An 18,357-nucleotide genomic window follows, 5' to 3' on the forward strand; every position below is an offset into this window, starting at 1 on the left:
TTTCTGATTAAAGAACAGATTATCTATTTAGTTTTGCAGTGCTGTAACAAACAATAATGGCTAAGGCTTGAAAACATCCCTCCGCTCCTTCTAAATCTGTCCACCTCCACTACACTTCGCAACCCCATGCTGGGGTTCCCCGTGAAGAATCTGGGTCAGGGTATTGGAACTTTCTGTAGTAATAATCAACAATGTGATTTGCTTAACTGAATGCATTCATTCATTCCTTAGGTGATTAATCTCACATTCAAAACAAATGCACAAACCTTAGGGTTCCCCCCCCCTTTCTTTCTTTGTATTATAACACTGCCAATATTTTGTCACCACTTCCCTTCCCACTTAGCTTTTGTTTAATTCTGTATTCATAATTGTAAGTTGAGGTAACCAACTCGAGTTTATAAGAGACAGAGGAAGGAAAAGTACTCTGTTTATTTTTAAGAGAGGAAGAAAAAAAGGAAGGAATTTGGAATATACATTTTCAATAATAGGAAAACGTTCTATGCAGAATTAAAATTCACACACAGCTCTGCATTTGTTTCATAGACTTGAAGGACAAAAGATAGTAGAGTCAAGTTCATGTTACTACTCAGCTGTGAAAATTACTGGGTGATTTTAAGCCCATTCTAACCCACAGGGTTGGTGTTATGACAATAATAATAAGACTCGACCCAGTATGCTGCTTCTTTTCTGAATGTGATCAATAAATGTCAATAAATTGATCACATTGTCATGAAATAATCAAATATGAATGCAGACTTAATGCAAAATAAACAATAGATTTGGAGGATGGGAAGTTAAAAGTAAATAATTGGTTCTTTCAAATATTATATGTCAGTTAAATACATGAAGGATTTAGGAAAGACAAAAATGCTGCAGAATTTTGTGACAAATTTGGTAGGTGGTGACAGATTTGATCAGTTTCATTTGATAAATTAATCAAGAATAAAAATAAGAATAAAACATAAATATGATTTCAAATATGATTTCAAAACTCCTTTGACCAAATAGAAGCTAATGCTTCACAGAGAAGTAACATATGTCAGTATCATAATGGTTGTGCCTTAATCTTATTTGTATATAAAAAGAGCTTCCCCTTAGCTTCGTGTTGCCCTATTGAATGAGGCAGAGCTTCATCTCTGGGACTGAGCTGGGATATTTCTTGCTGCTCTTGGTCTACTATTGTAACTGCTACAACCTCTCTCTGTAGACTCATTGGTGGAAAGCAATCACTAGAAAACAAAGAGGACTGAAGGATGGGCCTTAGTTTGTCAAAATTAATAAATGCAGCAAGTTACTAAACACAGCCTAAGTGTTCAACAAATATCATCTTCAGTAATGCTCCCATAGCCCAGCCTATCTCACAGAGTTTGGTGGAGAAAAATGAGAGTGAGGAATTTTATGTATACTGCCCTTACTGAGAGGCAAGATCTAAATCTAACACATAAATAAGCATGTACTTGATAAATGGCAGGTCCATTACTCCTTAGAATTAAGTTTCAAGAAATGTGGAAATAGCAGGCATGTGGACATGATAAAGAGTGAAAATGTCAATAAACCGATGTTTAAGAGGTAGTGGATTACTGCAGGGCTACAGAACTGATGACCTTTCAGATGTTGATGCAACATAACCCTCAGCAGCCCCACCAATGCGAGCAATTGGAGAAATGCTGGGAATTATAGTTCTGTAGAATTTGGAGAGTTATGAGTTCACTATCCCTGTTCCTGGATACAGGATTAGGAATGCCTTAAATATGTGCTGGAGACAAGTTTGTAATTCATAGTCATTACTCTGTTGACTTCTGCTACATTGTTATAAGATAACAAGCCAAAAGTCTGGCCAAATGGTTTTTAGAAGGTTTTGAAACAGAAATCTTGAGCTGATGACACTGCTGGGAGAAAGTCCAAGCCAAGAAATTGAATGTATCCCTCTGCAAATGGTAGACAACAAGATCTACTCCACCCAGCAGTGGTTTCTAAAGTCAGTTCAACTTTGTCTTTAAAAAAAAATGGATCGTCACTATCTACAGCAGGAAATGGTGGGCGGAACACTTGCTTTATAATTATGGAATACAGAAATAGCATACTGTACTTGGTCTTAAGTTATCCTGGATCAAGTGATTGTGACTTCATCCTATTTTAAGGAGTTACTCCAGAAGCATTTGCATTTGCATACATGAACTACTGTCAGAAGTATATTTTTCTTAAAAATCAGTACTTTAAAAGACAATAGATTTCCCTACAGACCATCTGTTCTTAAAATCTTGGCTGGATTTGTCTTTAGTTTAGTTTAGAAACTGCATCAGGCCTGGAATATATAAAAGAGGAACAAAGCTTGAGTATTATCTACATTGTAATAACCCCAAGCAGTGATGCTATCTACTAACCTTAGATACTGAATAAGGATGTACATAATAAAATGTGAATTCTATCAATTTTAAGTCTTTCTATTTACTCTCCATTCTTGAGGCAGCAAAGTACTGAAATTCAACCAAAACCCAAATGTATTTGAATTAATTATGTCAAATGTTTGTTTAATGCATTCATGATTCTTTCTGTTTTGGGCTTTTGGCTATGCAACAAAAGAGAAAAAAACCCACAAGTATGAATTTGATTTTGACAATGAAAATATGACTTGTCATCCTTCTTTTGTGGGTCTGGAGGTTTGGCAGAAGATTAAGCTTCTTTCTGCAAGCTGCAGATACGGAACAATACTATACAAAGAATTATTTATACATTTATTATTATTCATTTTCATTTACTTTTATGAAAACAAACTTTAAAATTTATTTTCAAGGAGAAGAGAATTTTAGATAAACTCTTAAAATAGAACGTGGTGTTTTTGTGCTTATTTAATGACAAATGACCAGCGGATGCGTGTCTGTTGCCACCCTGACTTTCCATACTTCAATCAGAGCAGAAGACATTATGAGATATGTTTTAGTAGTGGCACTAATTTCTTTGAGATATTCAGAGGAGGGGGCCACACAATATTTCTGCCCACAAATTTGTAGAATTTCAAAAGTCTGTTTTTACGCAGTTGTAGGTGAGATGAATCTCTGCCATGCTAGAAAATGTATTGTTGAAGTCAAACAACATTTTAAATACACAAAAAGACACATACACACACAAGATAGCCAGTTTTACAAAGCTAGGAATCCTCTTATGCAGGCTGGAGATAAAGTTATATTGCATTCAGTAGTCTAGATTGTTCGATTCATTTTTTCCAATTACCAATGTAATTACCTAACATTCCTTACAGTACTGCTATACTAGCATATCCAGTCATCTTCCCTTCTCATGGAAAACACAATTGCAGGGCTGGAAAAGTTGTAATTGCCTTCTCATATTCTGGAAATAAGTAAAGCCTCACATTGACATATATTGTGGCAAAATTCTTCATGATTTGAGTTAATTCCATGGAAACCAAGGGGGAAAAAATATGTCAGCTCATATAATTTTGGGCTAAATGTTAATTGTTTGAACAAAAATACACATTATAGTTAATTCTAAATTTTTGTTTACTTCTTTCATAGTACTGTTATTTAAAAATGACTTACATTTAAAATAAATGAAATTCCTAATTATTAACACAATTTTGAAACAATTGCATTGGATGAAGGATGGGCAGGATATTAGTCAAGATCTGTAGACCCCTTAAATTAACTGAAAAATTTAAAATGGCTGAAATATTGAAAAAATACTCAATATCTTAGAACATCTTAGAGGTGAAATTGATGAAATCTCTTCTGCCATTATGAGAAATCATGTGGCTGTGCTTGGCACATAAATAACTGGAATGTAGGCCGAAAAAAAAAATCCCTCTCACCCCTATGGGTGATATGTGTCTTCCTCAATCTCAGGTCCTCTACCAGAGGCCTGGGAGTTGGTTCTGAGCAGTATCTTAGCTGTTCCTAGCACTGCGCTCTTCTGGACAGAGAGCTCTGATGTTGTTCCTGGGATCTGTTGGGGCCACTCTCCCAGCTTGGGAGTCACAGCTCCAAGTGCTCCTACCACCACTGGGACCACTTTGGCTTTACTTTCTACATTGTTTCTAATTCTTCCTTCAGGCCCTGGTACTTCTCCAGCTTCTCATACTCCTTCTTCCTGATGTTGCTGTCATTTGGCACCACTACACCTATCACCACTGTAGTCTCCTGGTCCTGTCTACTACCATGATATCTGGTTGATGTCTGGTTGAATCTTAGCCCTGTTATTCTCCATGACCTTCTGTGGAATCTCCCATCTGGACTTGGGAGGGTCTATCCCATACACTGTGCAGATGTTCCCTATACACAATGCCAGCTACTTGGTTGTGCCATTCAGTGTATGCTGTTCCTGCCTGCATCGTACACCTGGCCACTATGTGTTGGACTGTCTCTGAGGCCTCTTTGCACAGTTTGCACCTTGGGTTTGGTCTAGTGTGGTAGACCCCTGCTTCTATGGATCTGGTACTTAGTGCCTGTTCTTGTGCTGATCAGTTCCTCTGTGCTATCTTTTAGTGCAGCCCTTTCCATCCACTGGTAGGATTTCCCAATGTCAGCCACCTCAGCTATCTGTCAATGGTACATCCCATGCAGGGTCTTGTCTTCCCTTGGCACTTCCTCTGCTTGAGCTTCCTCCCATGTCTGCTGCTGCCTCAGGCATTCTCTCAGCAGGTTATCTTTGGGTGCCATCTTACTGATGTACTCCTGGATGCTCTGGATTTCATCCAGGACAATGTCTTGACACTCACCAGACCCCATCTGCCCTCTTTCTAGCTGGTGTACAGTCTCTGGGTGTTGGAGGAGTATATTGTGAGGAGCTTCCAGGTCTTCACATCAACAGCCTCCATGTCCTCCTCTGACCAGTTCACTATACCAGCAGGGTATCTGATGACTGGCAGGACATATGTATTGATGGCATAGATCTCATTCTTCCAACTGAGCTGGCTCTTCAGGATCTGTTTTATCCTTTGGTGATACTTGGATGTTGCTGTCTTTCTTGCCTCCTCCTCGTGATTCCCATGACTGTAGGATTCCCATGACTGTAGGATACCAAGGTATTTGTAGCTGGTCTCTATGTCTGTTAAGTCCCACTGTGTGTGTGTGTGTGTGTAGGTATGTAGGTATATGTATAACAATAAGTATATGTACTTCATAGGAAAGTATATGCATATGATCTTCATAGGAAATCTTGTCTCTCTGCCTTTCCTTTAATTTTTATTCTTTTTCATTAATTTTTAGCTTTGTCTTTTTGCCCTTTAAATATTTGCATTGATTTTTAATTATAAGCTGTCCTTAGCTTAATGCACATTAATTAGAAAAACAATGCAATAATTAAATAATTCCATATGTATAATATTCTTAAAGTGTGTTTTAGAGATTGTACACAGTGGAAGGTTATTTTTTTTTCAATACACATATCAATAAATGCATTAGGTTATCTTACATGACAACTATTGTTTTATTTAATCATATAATATATTTATATACTAAGTTGATTTTACTTTTATACCGTGTGCATTTTTTAAAAGAGTAATGGAAGGGAGAAAAAAGAATGATCAGTGAACCCACTTTGAATACCCAGGCTGCTGTCTTTTCCGGAAAATGAATGTTTATTATTTCATAAGATACACTTGTATTTTCCCCAAATCACTGTTACTTTGGCTACCTTTCACTCTGATTATTTCTTTTTGTGCAAACGATATTGCTCCCTGAATGAGTTGGCTTTTGGGCAAGATTATTTCACTAGCGTTCTTCACCTTTTCACACAGTAGAGATGATGATAATGATGCACCTTCTATGTGATGTTGTTTCAAGTCATTGTGTTTTTAATCTAACCCATTGACTTCTGGTATTGGAAGGCAAATATGAGGTCTATGTGTATATATGGTATATACAAGGATGGAGATATATATGTGTGTGTGTGTGTGTGTGTGTGTGTGTGTATAGTAATACAGTACTTGTATGTATATACAGTATATGCATATACCTAACAATATAGATACACATACATCGGGTTATATAAGTCATGGTGTCTGGGTATGTATGTGGGTCAGAGAGACAGAGAGCAAGAGAGAGAGAGAGAGAGAGAGAGAGAGAGAACAAGTTAAACTTATGACCAAGGCTAGAAATCTCTACTTTTCCAGAAACTCAACCTGCATTTCAGAAGCTAGGTAACAGCAGACTTCCTATATCAGCCACTTGATTGCAAAAAAAAAAAAAAAAAAAGTATTATAAATGCAGAAGATCTGCCTACTATAGAACTCAGAACTCATATATATATATAGGTCCCTTCAGGATTTCAGCCTTGTTGTCCTTCCTTTTGCCTGTTCTTTTCCCCACCCTTGAGATTGAAACTTTACAAAATGGTTCTGTCCAGGGCTGAGCAGCACTGGTTCTCACCTTTCCCCTTTTACTTCTTTCTTTCTTTCTTTCTTTCTTTCTTTCTTTCTTTCTTTCTTTCTTTCTTTCTTTCTTTCTTTCTTTCTTTCTTTCTTTCTTTCTTTCTTTCTTTCTTTCTTTCTCACCCGCCCATCTCCCCCCAGTGGGGAACTCTGGGCGACTTACAACAAACATTAAAAACATAAATATATATAAATAATAAAACATCAGTTAAAAGCATTACTAAAAAGGGGAAGAAGAGTCCAAGAAGATGAAAAATCTGAGGCTGAAGACAGGAGGCCTCTATGGGGCTAGCCATCCCCATGCTTGAAGTATTCCCTCCCCACCCCAGGCCAAGTGGCAGAACCAGATCTTCAAAACCTTACGGAAGGCCAGGAGTGAGGGGGCCAACTGCACCTCCGGGGGCAGAATGTTCCAAAGAGCGGGGGCCACCGCAGAGAAGGCCCGCCTTCTGGCCCCTTCTATACACTTAGAAACCCATATATGCACACACACAATGTGTATATACACACACACACCTACACACATACAGACCGCAGCTGACTAAAGCTATAAGAGGCAGTGAAGATCAATAATGATGGGTCCATCTAGTGACAACATGGCATGTGGCAGATTGTGACTTGGACTATAAGATCAAGAGCATGAATAAATAAAGAAAAATAAATATGCCATGTGTGTCTGGGAAACTAGAAGAAAGATAAGTCTGTAACAGATCTGAAGCTACTATAATTTTTTGAGTGGAAATGATGAATACATGTCAGAAAGTGAAGGTTTAATTACCAGTGAAAAGGCTAAAATGTATGTCAGTAAGTATGAATTGGTGTCATTCAGATTGTTGCAGTGGTCCTGAAATTAAGAATTCATAAGTTAGGGATAGCTGCCTGTAACACTCTAATGAATGGTGATAATGAAAGAGTCTGAGAACTAATGAGCATTATTGTGAAACAGAAAAACAGAAAAAGATTCTGTTAGGTGACGTGAATAGATGAATGGAAATGAGATTAAAAAAATACAGAAAAAGTTATTAGACCCAGGATTCCAAAACTATCTCCATGGGAGGCAGAAGGCCAAAATGGCCGACACAACCACATGATCAAAACCCTGCGCTTGGTATGTCAATACACATAAAAAAGGGGAAGGCTTTGATCCTACAGTTGCACCGGCCATGATCTTTTGCATCCTTCTTCCATTGTAGACACCCCTGACTGGCATTAATTTGGAGATCTAAGATTTTTATTTTGCACTCATCTATAATATTTTTTTGGAAGATGATTTTGGAAGATGATTTTGGAAGATGATGAGAAGGGCTTGATATTTAATGTATGTATAAAGTCAGTAAGCATGGTTGGCCAGAATTTTTGGGTTTGGGGTCCACAATGTGTTATGGGTCCTGATGTAAATCTAAAACTGCTGAAGTTCTGTAAAATAGTTTCCTTCTCTTGCTGACCCTGCATGTTATCAATAAAACTGATGAATAAAAATTGGTCAAAATTGGAAGCTTTCTATTCTTACAACAGGGAATGCTGGACCTAAAATAATTTTGGATATTGCTGTACATGTGTACTATATCTGCATTCTTTAATCAAAAAAGATTCAATCATGCTGGGAATGACACTGGTGACATGGAAGCCTTCAAGAATGTGACGCTGCTGATGCATTATTAAGAGCACCACTGAATGTACATTGCCATTCTTAAAATAATTTATTGTGGGTTATAAATTATACCTAAAATCAACATACTTTAAAAGTAACCTTTATCAATCAGATGTACAGGTTCTACCCTAGTAATTAGTGCGAACCTCCTCTTTTTAGTCCCACTTTTAAATCAAAGGAACACTCCACTTTTTAGTGTACAAAACCACAATTTATAGATTGAAGTCAATTTCCTTTTTGCTTCATTTTATAATAAGAAGTAGGCATTTTGTTCTGTAAACCAATGAATCAAAAGCCTAATTTGTTATGGCCTCCCATTCTTCTGGCTGCAGGGATAATATTTCTGAACATGACATTATCTAAAAGACATTCCAGTCCATTTTGGACACATTTGTATATTATACATGATATATATTAGGTTGACTAAATTTAGTGCATCTTATAAGGCATATGACAAACTGAAATCTGTGGTTTTGGGAGTGGATTGTACCTTTAATTTGTAATGAGGTACCAATTCTGTCTGACGTTCAACCCACACTTTTTATCTAGTCTCCTAGGTTTTAAATTGTACTGTCTAATCTTTATGTAAGCTTTTCCTCTCTGTCTGTCCTGTGGCTTCTTTTGGCATGGTAATCCATCACTGCCCTGTTCTTCTGATTAGGAAGCTTTTCTGTATCTAATCTAAACTGACTCTTCTTCATGCAAAGTAATGTGTTTGTGCAGATAATTCATCCTCTGGTCAAGCTTCAACTTCCTTTCCATTGTTTCTCTCACTCAATATTTTTGCTGGCATTGATTTTTGTATTTTTTTTCCAGAAGTTCAACCTTGGCTTCTTCTGAACCATTACAGACAAATATTAATATCTCTGAAGGAAAAGGAAGTTATAACTAACTATAGCATCCATGAAAATGTACTAAAGATAATGTTCCTGTATAGTTCGGAACAATATGAGTTTAAGATTTGATGTCTTGCTGCTACTCAGGAGATAAACAAATATTATAAGAAGAAAAAGCTAGGACTGAGAAACATTTCTGCTTTCTAGCTCTTCGGGGTTACCACATGTCAGAATATATATCTGTTACAAGTGTGGAACTGAATGTTACATTTTCTGACTCATAAGTAATGATGTAGTAAAAAAAAAAAGATGCTGATATCTCGCCACACTCAACTTTCTTTTCAAGAAGTTTCTTAATCATACCTCTCCCATCGCCTGTGCTTTATCCATTATCTTCTGAACTGAGCTATTTTGGACACATGGCCAACTGTAGCTCTGGAAGATTGACAGGTCTGAGGATTCAGAAATGGTAAAGATAGAACTTGAGTCCACTGACCTCAGATCCAGGCCTACAATATATTTAGCCTTGTTCTCATTTTCTTCAGGAAAACATGGGTGACATATATATACCATATCTTTGTGATGTAAGCACACACTAATATTAATAAATAATGAATATCCCCAAGATGCTGCTCAAAGTGTTTACCAATTAACAAACTCTTCTGGCCAGGCAGGATGTACCTTTGTTTTATATACAGAACACAGTAAATGTGTCAAAGGTAAACCATCAAGGGAAATTGTCCTGCAAAAATCAGCCCATAGAATTCTCTACTATTTAATTATCATGTGTCATTTATCTGCAGGCTTAAAGATAGGGTTTGTGTACAGAACAAATATGGAATAAAAGTAATAGTCTTACTATAATTTCTATAAGAACTGCTATATCATATTCTGGGATGACTTAAAGAACATTTTTATCAGTGTGCGTGTATGAGAGAAGAGGAAAAGTAGACAAATAGATCAGGACTTCCTCTCCCTCAGGCAAACTAATAATCTCTAATGCCAATTTTAATTGCAACTGGAGCCAGTGTTCTGTAATTGGTTGAGCTGATCTTAAAAAAATAAGCAGGGTTGGATCTAATTAGTACTTGGGTGTGGAAACCATCAGGGTATACCAGGGCTGAAGGCTGGCCTGAGAGAATATAAAAAACTGCCTGGAAAAAAGCAAAGACAAACCATTTCTCTATTGGACGTGGTTGTATCCATGAAGATACCAAGATTTGGAAGCACAATCTGAATGAGACTTTATCTTTACTGGACTAGAGTGAGAGACATCCAAGTTCAAGTTCCCCATTGACCATGGAGCTCACAGTTGCCTTCTTGCTGATTCCCTTCTCTCAGCTCAGCCTAGCCCAAGGGTGTTAGCAATTATTAATAACTGGTTCCCCAACCCTAAGCTTAATCTTTCCTTATACTTCTCAGAAATAGAGAGGAAAGGGTGAATTGGGGGGGGGGGAGGGCTGGAGGAGCAGATCTCACCTTTCAAGATATTCTGATATTCCTCTGTTTCTCAGCTGCTGTGGTACAGTACACAGTGCACCCTGGATTGTGCATGCTCACAGTGTCCAGGTATGGAAGGGAGAATATGTTCCTGCAACCACAGGATTGGAGGCAAGGTGGCTTTATGGAGAGGCAATTAGGGGTCAGCGTGGTTGGTGGGAAAGTGGCATCTTCAGCCTTTAGCCACTGTGAGGAGAGAGTCTGTGGATCAAGTGGGTGCCATTGTGAATTGCATGGGTGCCACTGGGAGCCAGTGCCAGAAAACGTACCCCTTGAATTTGGGGGGGGGGGGAGAAGAGGTTCAACCTTAATGTGTAGGTTGTTTCTTGTATCCTTGTGTCTTGCTTTTTATCACTACCTGATCATTTTGTTATAGATTCACATGCTATGGCCATACTGCGGCAGATACATTAAATTGTCTTATATTTTTGTTTCTTAACGAGCCCGCTGAGCCAGATTGATTCTACAAGTCGGGCTATCATTCAGTGGTGAAGATTGAAGATTGGCTATTGAATGGGTAAATCAAACAGATGAATATTAAATTTACCAAAAATTATCATGATCGAGGGATACATTTAACATAATACCATGTTGCAGGGGCTTCTGAGCAAATTGCTTTTTGTTAAACCATTTGGCATTTTTAGAGTTAAGTTTCTGGTTCTTCTCTCTGTCTATTAGACTTAAATCAGCCAGGCTGGTGTTTAAGCTGCCTGGAGAGACAAGTAAAAGCCCACACCCTCCAGAGTGGGAGTGATTGTTAGGTTGGACAGAGCAGAGTTTCCTGAGCCGAACTGACTAGCAACGCTCAGCTGGTCCTCAGAGGAACCACGCAAACCCGGCGCGCACGAAGGAAGCCTTCTCTCCGCCTTCACAAGCTATCGGCTGTCCTTTTTTCTTCAGAGAACGGGAATCCAGGGGCATCATAAACAATGGAGGTCAGGGTAAGAGATTGGCATTCCTACACATTCTTAATTTCTTTTCAAAGCGGAAGGGAGAACCTCCGTTTGCTTTGGTGGCGTCTATGGACAACTCCTTACAACTTTGAGTGGCTTCAGCTGCGGAGCCGCGGCTGCGGGGCACAGTCCGTCGCTCTTGTTTGTCTTACGGTCCATGTGCTTCTCATTCGCCCACTGCATGCGCTTTTCTGCTCGAAAGAGATGGCGAACTTTCTCAGCAGATGCAGAAGAGATGCAGCCTGGCGGGGAGCGGGAGGAGAAGACGGTAAGATGAGAAGAGGCGAGGGAGACTTGCACGTTTCACACCGGCTTCATCCTTTAGTTTTGAATTCTGAGAACTTTCTTACAAATACGTTGTCTTGGAAACAGAACCTCAGTAATGTTAAACACATGAAGAAAAAAGATAAAAGATGCATTAGGGCTCACGGGTGGCTTTCTCGAGAGTTTTGAATTTGACATTTTTAAAAAGTAGATTACCTTTTCAGAGGCCTTAGCATACTGACAATATTCCAGAACAGGTGCATGGATTTTAATCCCGAAATGAACCCTTTCCCCCCCCCCTTTCCTTAAAAGTTAGATGTTTTGAAGTAATAGATTTTTACTTTCTTTGGGGACTTGATTATTGGAACTGAGGGAAACAATTGTACAATGTACAATATGTTAATTCTTCTGCAAAAAGTAAGATTTGTTAAGATATCTGTTATATCCTAAATATTAAATTGTAAAATAATGGGATGATAATAGATTAACATTCATGTTTGGAATAATAAGGTTTCTTTAATTTCTGATTTCTGCAATTTAGAATTAATACAATCGAGCTACTTTTGTGCCTCTCAGATAAATGAATATTTCAGTACTACTAGCAATATGCATAACTAAATTAAATTTATTTTGAGAGTGGAATAAGAAAATAATATTGGAGTTACTTGGCCGTATGTTATAACATATTGTTAGACAGAATGTTATATTATAATGATGTTATAGTTATAAGAAGTCATTGCATATAATAAGTTTCTGAATCTGGAACCTGAATCTAGCATCTCTTTTTTTCTTTGTTTTCACCTTTTATTCTACGGTGTGTAAGTAAAATGTTGAGGAAAGAAAATGGCACATTAAACTGTCCTAAAGTTAGTGTGAAAAAACTCAGATAGAATCACTCTGTGTCTAAAAGATTCAGTGATTTAAAATATCAGTTTCACCAGAACCCTTTCCAAGGAATGAGGAAGCAAGGACTACTAACATTAGATTGAGTGTGCAAGAGATTTTGGAGAACATGATGTCATGACATGTCCTGGCCACTTTTTCAACAGAGGCATGTGACCATCAGAGATGTAATTTTAAGTGTCAGCATTTTGCTTCTGGAAAACCACCCTAAGGAAGTTGCCTCCACTTGCACTGTTGGATCACCTGTAAGTCTAGACCTAATGTATACTCAACAGGGAAGACTTGTGTTACTAAAAGAAACTGGACAATTGGAAATACTGGAATGTAGGAGAGAGATGGAGAATCAAAGGCACTGGTATCATCTACCAATGAAAAGGAGTGGTAGGCATATAAGTTGAGATAGTCAAATGCAAGTTGATGTACATCCCAACACTACGTACGATCGGTGCCAAAATCTACCTTCTGATTTCTGAAAATTTCTTCCTTTTCAAAAGGGGCTTCTGCTACTCTGAAACTCTTTTGGGTGCTTAAAGAATGTCTTTAACTGATGGCCTTAAGTGCACTGTAGCTCATTGCCCGATCTGGCAAAGGATGCTGCTGTTTGTCTTATTTTGTTTTGCTGGTGTCACACAGCTCTCCATCCCGCCACAGACCTCCCCCATCCCCACTGCCCAGGCGTCATCATCTGAAAAACTCATGGAGGAGTTCCTTCGTGATTGCTTCTCTTGGCATTTGATTAAAGCACTAAAACTGAGGAAGGCTGCAACTGAAGAGATCATGGTAAAGGCAGGCTACTCCTACACACTCCTTAGCCTCTCTTAACTAAGTTATGCAGTTGTATTTATCAGCATTTCATCAGTGTTTTCTTCTTCTTTGGAAAAAGAAGAAAACCAAAATTTTAGTCAAATTGAATGAGAGTAGTCCAGAAACGGTGAGGAAATAGTTAAAGTGTCTTTAAAAGTTGATTAAAGTACAATAGTGGTTTTTTTTTTCATTGAAATCATAGCATGCGTCACATTATAGTGGTTACAGTAAATGATGGCAGTTATAGATTAAATGGTACTCAACAAGCCAAAACTTGGTACAGATACAGTCAGCTTTTAGCCTTTCCTGGAAGGTGCTGCTCTATTAGAAGAATAAGTGCTGCGGTTGAGGAGTGCCTTTACTCAGATATGGCAGAACTTACATGTGCTTTAACCGTTCCAGGAAAATGAGACAAGAACTCAACTGTTTATAATTTTAGCATTTGCAGTTTAGTCTAATCTTTTCTTAAATCCGTTCTTGATTAAGAATAAAGCTCTTTTTCTCATCGTTCATTACTTGGGGAGGGGGGCAAACTGTAATTTAATTTAATTAATAATATTGATTATATATTGTTATATAGTGACTGCTATTTTTAGGTGCTATTGTTGAAACTGAGTGAACTGCTTTTGATTTTTTCTGGGTGTGTATGCACGGGTATATTTTGGTGCATTATATATTCTGATTTGATGTATACTGCTACTTACAGACTTATCAAATGATGGGATATAAATCAATAATGTTGCCATTTATGTACTGAAGTCAATTTTTTGTGTGTAATATATATTTTTTCTGGGACACTGCCTAACAGATTGTAGCCACTAGGTGTCTTAAGTGGGCTAGAAATTAAGACAATTGAAAAACAGCAATTTCAGTGGCTTTGTCCTTGGCCCTAGAAGTACATTGGTACTTTTTTCATTCTACCACCAGTTTAGCTTGGAACAATGATATTTTTGTAAGTTATCAGAAGTTGCAAAATCTTGAAGCTTGTGTGTCTCCTGGAGGAAGGCATTGTCTTCCTTGTTTGGTATGTTCAAAAGAGGTAAAAATATTGTCAAGATGAAGCATGACTTATTTGTTATGATCCCTTCTGCAGCTTTCTTTCAAATGCAAAAATCTTTTGTCACTTTTAAGATAATAGCGATTAAAGAAATTATAGACTATTGGATAGTATATGATATGCGTGCTCATGTGTTCCTGGGTCTATATATATTCAGTTTTAGCAAAATCAGCTAGCTTATACTGATGAGAGTATTATATAAATGACATTTTTTTTCAGCCATGTAAACCCTATAGCTTTTCTCCATTCTACTCAGCAATAAATTTTTTAAAATGAGATCAGTTTAACACATCAACTGATATTTCTCAATGTTCCTGAAACTATTTATGGAAGGAAATCCTAGTTCTGAAAATTGTTTTCTTATCTCAAGAGATTTAATACCCTGATTTGTCTTTTACTTAAATATATAAAGTACAGTGTCAAAGCTACTCTGTACTAGAATTTCAGAACATGTATGCATTTATGATACAGCTTTATAGTTGTCTAGAGATGAGGCAAGGCTAAAGGGAAAAGAAAGTAATGTCCATTGCTCCCAGTGGGATGTTTGATTTTAACTTTAACAGTTATCCTTCACATTTCAGCTCAGGCTACCTAAGTGCTGCAGGGCTACTCACTTACCTCAGGAAATACTCCAGCCTATGACAAATCAATCCAAATTCTTGGGCATTATAATGGAAATAATTTGGTTGCCACTTTCTACACTCTGTGTTTTACAATATGAATTTTGACAAGGTACTTTCAAGAAACATAACAATCCAGTAATAAATTCACAATAAATGATAATCTAAGACAGTGTTGTCCAAACTTGGCCACTTGAGGGAATGAGGGAATTCTGGGAGTTGAAGTCCACTCATCTTAAAGTGGCCAAGTTTGGACAACACTGATCTAAGACATCAGTACTCTCAAAGAGAGAATTGATAAGGAATAGTTTGAAGGTGGAAAAGAAGTTGTTCAGCTTGTATGTTCCCAGTATAGTGCTTCATTTAAACAGTGTTTTATGGTGAAATTGAAAGCAACTTATTTTAAAAACAAAAAGTCTTCACGATGGGGTAAAAGATTCCATGGAAGTTAGAACTGTATAAATAAAGTGATCCAAATTTAATAGAAAAATTGGTACAGAAACTTTTGAGCTACATTTCTTAAAATCTACAACATATAATTCCCATAACTGTTTTTTTTAAAAATCAGAACAGCATGAAATGTATAGAAAAGCTAGACTGATCTTAAAGGATGGAACATGTTAAATGTAATAGGAATCAGTGCATGGATTTTCAAAGTAGGCTCTTTTCCATTCTGATTTATTTTATTTTTTTAAAAATGTTCATTGCAATAGAAAATGAAGCTTGCAGAAAATATTCATCAGGATAGTAAGGAATATTTGTGGCCAATTCCACCCATAGTTTAAGGGATTTCTGTGTATATTTATGCATGTACATTGTGACCGGATGCTCAGTTCAGGAAACACTGCAACCTATGGAAGTCCAGGAGTGCAGGGAAGGGCTGTTGGTAAGAAATAGTCCTAGCTAGCTTATCACGAATAGATTGGAACTGACATTGGAGACAAAGGGCAGGGAGAAATATAAGAGGTTTACTCACATCTTTTTTTTTATCTAAGACACTACTCAGCTAGAGATAGAAAGTACAGAATATTTTACTTTGTACAACTTCTAAGGATGGGGAAAGAGCAGTGAGGTATAAAAATGGTTTGATGAAAAAGCCTCTCTCAACTTCCCTTCCCTTGCCAAGATGCTGAAATTGGAGCAAGCAGTGATAATCTGACTGCAAGGCAAAACTCTCTAAACAGGATCTAATACTCCTCCATGGTCCCATCCCTATCAAGTACATGGACAGGTGCCATTTTTAGTGTAGTAGGCCATATTTTCTATCTCATATACTGAGATAGAAAATTCCTGAACTAGGGAGCACAGTAATACATTCTGAATTGAGGACATCTGATTCAATGCCATCTCCATTCTACCACAAGGAAGAACCAAATTGTTCCATTTGGCTCTGAATTCAGGATTTATGTGAGTTGGAGCACAGCCCTAATCTCTGATATTGAATTCTCTTTTATTCGTTTGCCAATTGGCAGCCATTCACAGGAGAAACTCATATTATTTAATTATTATTTTTAATTGCCTGCTACCACTCTGCCATTGAACTCAGAGAATAAGTTCTGAGTGGTCTGTGTGGGTGTTTCCTATAAAGAAGACACATTCCAAAGAGATTTAAAGCAGGAAATCATGGGGCAAAGTACAACACAAATACAACTTGTAATCAAATCTTGACTTGCAGTGAACTGGCTATTTGTATGAACTGGGTAATTATTAGGAAGCAAAACATACTTTTGCCTATATACATTTTCTAAGTGATGTAGAACCCAGATTTTTATGGGTTCTATTACATTGTGTGGGGAATATTCTCTGGATTCTATATACTGGCAAGATTTCAGCAATGGTTTGCCATTGCCGACTTCCTAGGGCTGAGAAAGAGTGACTGGCCCAAGGTCACCCAGCTGGCCTTGTGCCTAAGGCGGGACTAGAACTCTCAGTCTCCTGGTTTCTTAACCATGACACCAAACTGGCCCTTATCTCTGGGTTCTAGAGAAATAAATGTCTTTCCTCAGAAGTTATGATAAGTACATTCAGAAGTGTAAAATCTAGAGATGCCTGTTGGATCAGCAGCATATTCCCAGTTGGTGCATGGTTTGGCCTCATCTAGTTTTAGTAAGATGATTATCTCTCTTTGAGGTTAAAGGAGTTTGCTGGAGTTTTTGTTTTTGTTTTCTTTGAGATTACTTGGAAGCAGGATGCCCACACCAGTTGTGCTATAAGAAGTTTACAGGACTCAGGAAAGAATCAATTATCTGTAGAGCTCTTAGAGTAATTAATTATAAGAGTCTGTTGCTATTCTCTTTTGTTTTGGATATGCCCACAGGCTTGCCAGTTCCTTTCACAATGATTTTTCCATGAGACGCTCTTTCCATTTTTGGAAGAGCTTCGGTGTTGTTCCTTTATTTCACTTACTCTTGAAATCTAAACATTTTTCTCAAAAGCCAGCCTCACCCCTGTCTCCCTTACTGTTTCTAACTGAGTAATTATCATTTAAAACAAACACTTTTGATGCCAGTTTGTGCCTTGGGCAGTGATGCCCACTGAATCCAGTGGTTTTCAGCATATGACAAAATGAGCATCACAACAAGCTTACATACATATGTGTGATACATGGCATGCATACAAAAGGGGGGATGCTCATTTCATCATTTGCTCCTCTTGATTTCTCCCCATGGTTTTGGGGCAGTTAGCTGTCTGTGTACCTCGGCGGCCTCTTGCTGGGCTCAAAAATACTTCAAAGAACTTTGATTCTCATGATGATCTGAACGTAAGATATTTTACTATGTAGAACAATACCAACGATACTTTGAATTTCTTACTCAGTTTTATCATGCTTGTAAATCTGTTCCCTAATTACTTTTTGCTTTTCCTACTTTTTCTTTTTCTTTTCTTGTTTACCTTCCTGGATCATGTTTTCAAATATTGAACTAAAATTTTAAAACAGAAAGGAGTGCTCTTTGGATTGCAGAGTAATGCAGTTGCTCCTGCAGTGCTCTGCTGGCTAATTCAGAGCATGATACCTTTTGCTTCTGAAGACTTGCCATGTTGCTCCCATTAGCACCATGGCTGGATTACAAACATCTGTTTGTGCTTATTTGGTCTGGGCTTCTTCAGATCTGTTTCTACATGACGTACATCAGTGGTGTTTGATTGGCATGTGTGATTTGTTTATTAAATAAAATGGTTGAGAATTGAGTGAAATATTTCCCCCAGGGCAAGAACATGAATAGAAACATCCAGAGGAAACAAGACGATTCTGCTTGACATCTTTTTATAAGCCAAGATAGTCGTGTGATTATCCATTAAGAAAAGATTGCTGACCTCAGAAAAAACCCACACCTAACCCAAAAAGGGGGAATCAAAGCAAGCATATTGAGCCATGTATTATTT

The 18,357-nt window shown here is 37.6% G+C and overlaps 1 protein-coding gene across 1 annotated transcript in view; it reads left to right on the top strand.

Annotated features, from left to right (window-relative positions):
- Window positions 1-11,091: 11,091 nt before the first annotated feature.
- The window catches only part of MID1 (midline 1), a 183,450-nt gene continuing 176,184 nt past the window's right edge, over window positions 11,092-18,357 (top strand). Inside the window, exon 1 of the mRNA XM_088144936.1 lies at window positions 11,092-11,313. The gene's annotated coding sequence lies outside the window, so the exon portion shown is untranslated. The remainder of the gene's footprint in view (window positions 11,314-18,357) is intronic.

The sequence above is a fragment of the Python bivittatus genome, unplaced genomic scaffold, assembly GCF_059951505.1.
Source record: "Python bivittatus isolate LINGU-HERP-01145 unplaced genomic scaffold, Pbiv_v1 ctg000350_np1212, whole genome shotgun sequence".
Classification (NCBI taxonomy): Eukaryota; Metazoa; Chordata; class Lepidosauria; order Squamata; family Pythonidae; genus Python; species Python bivittatus.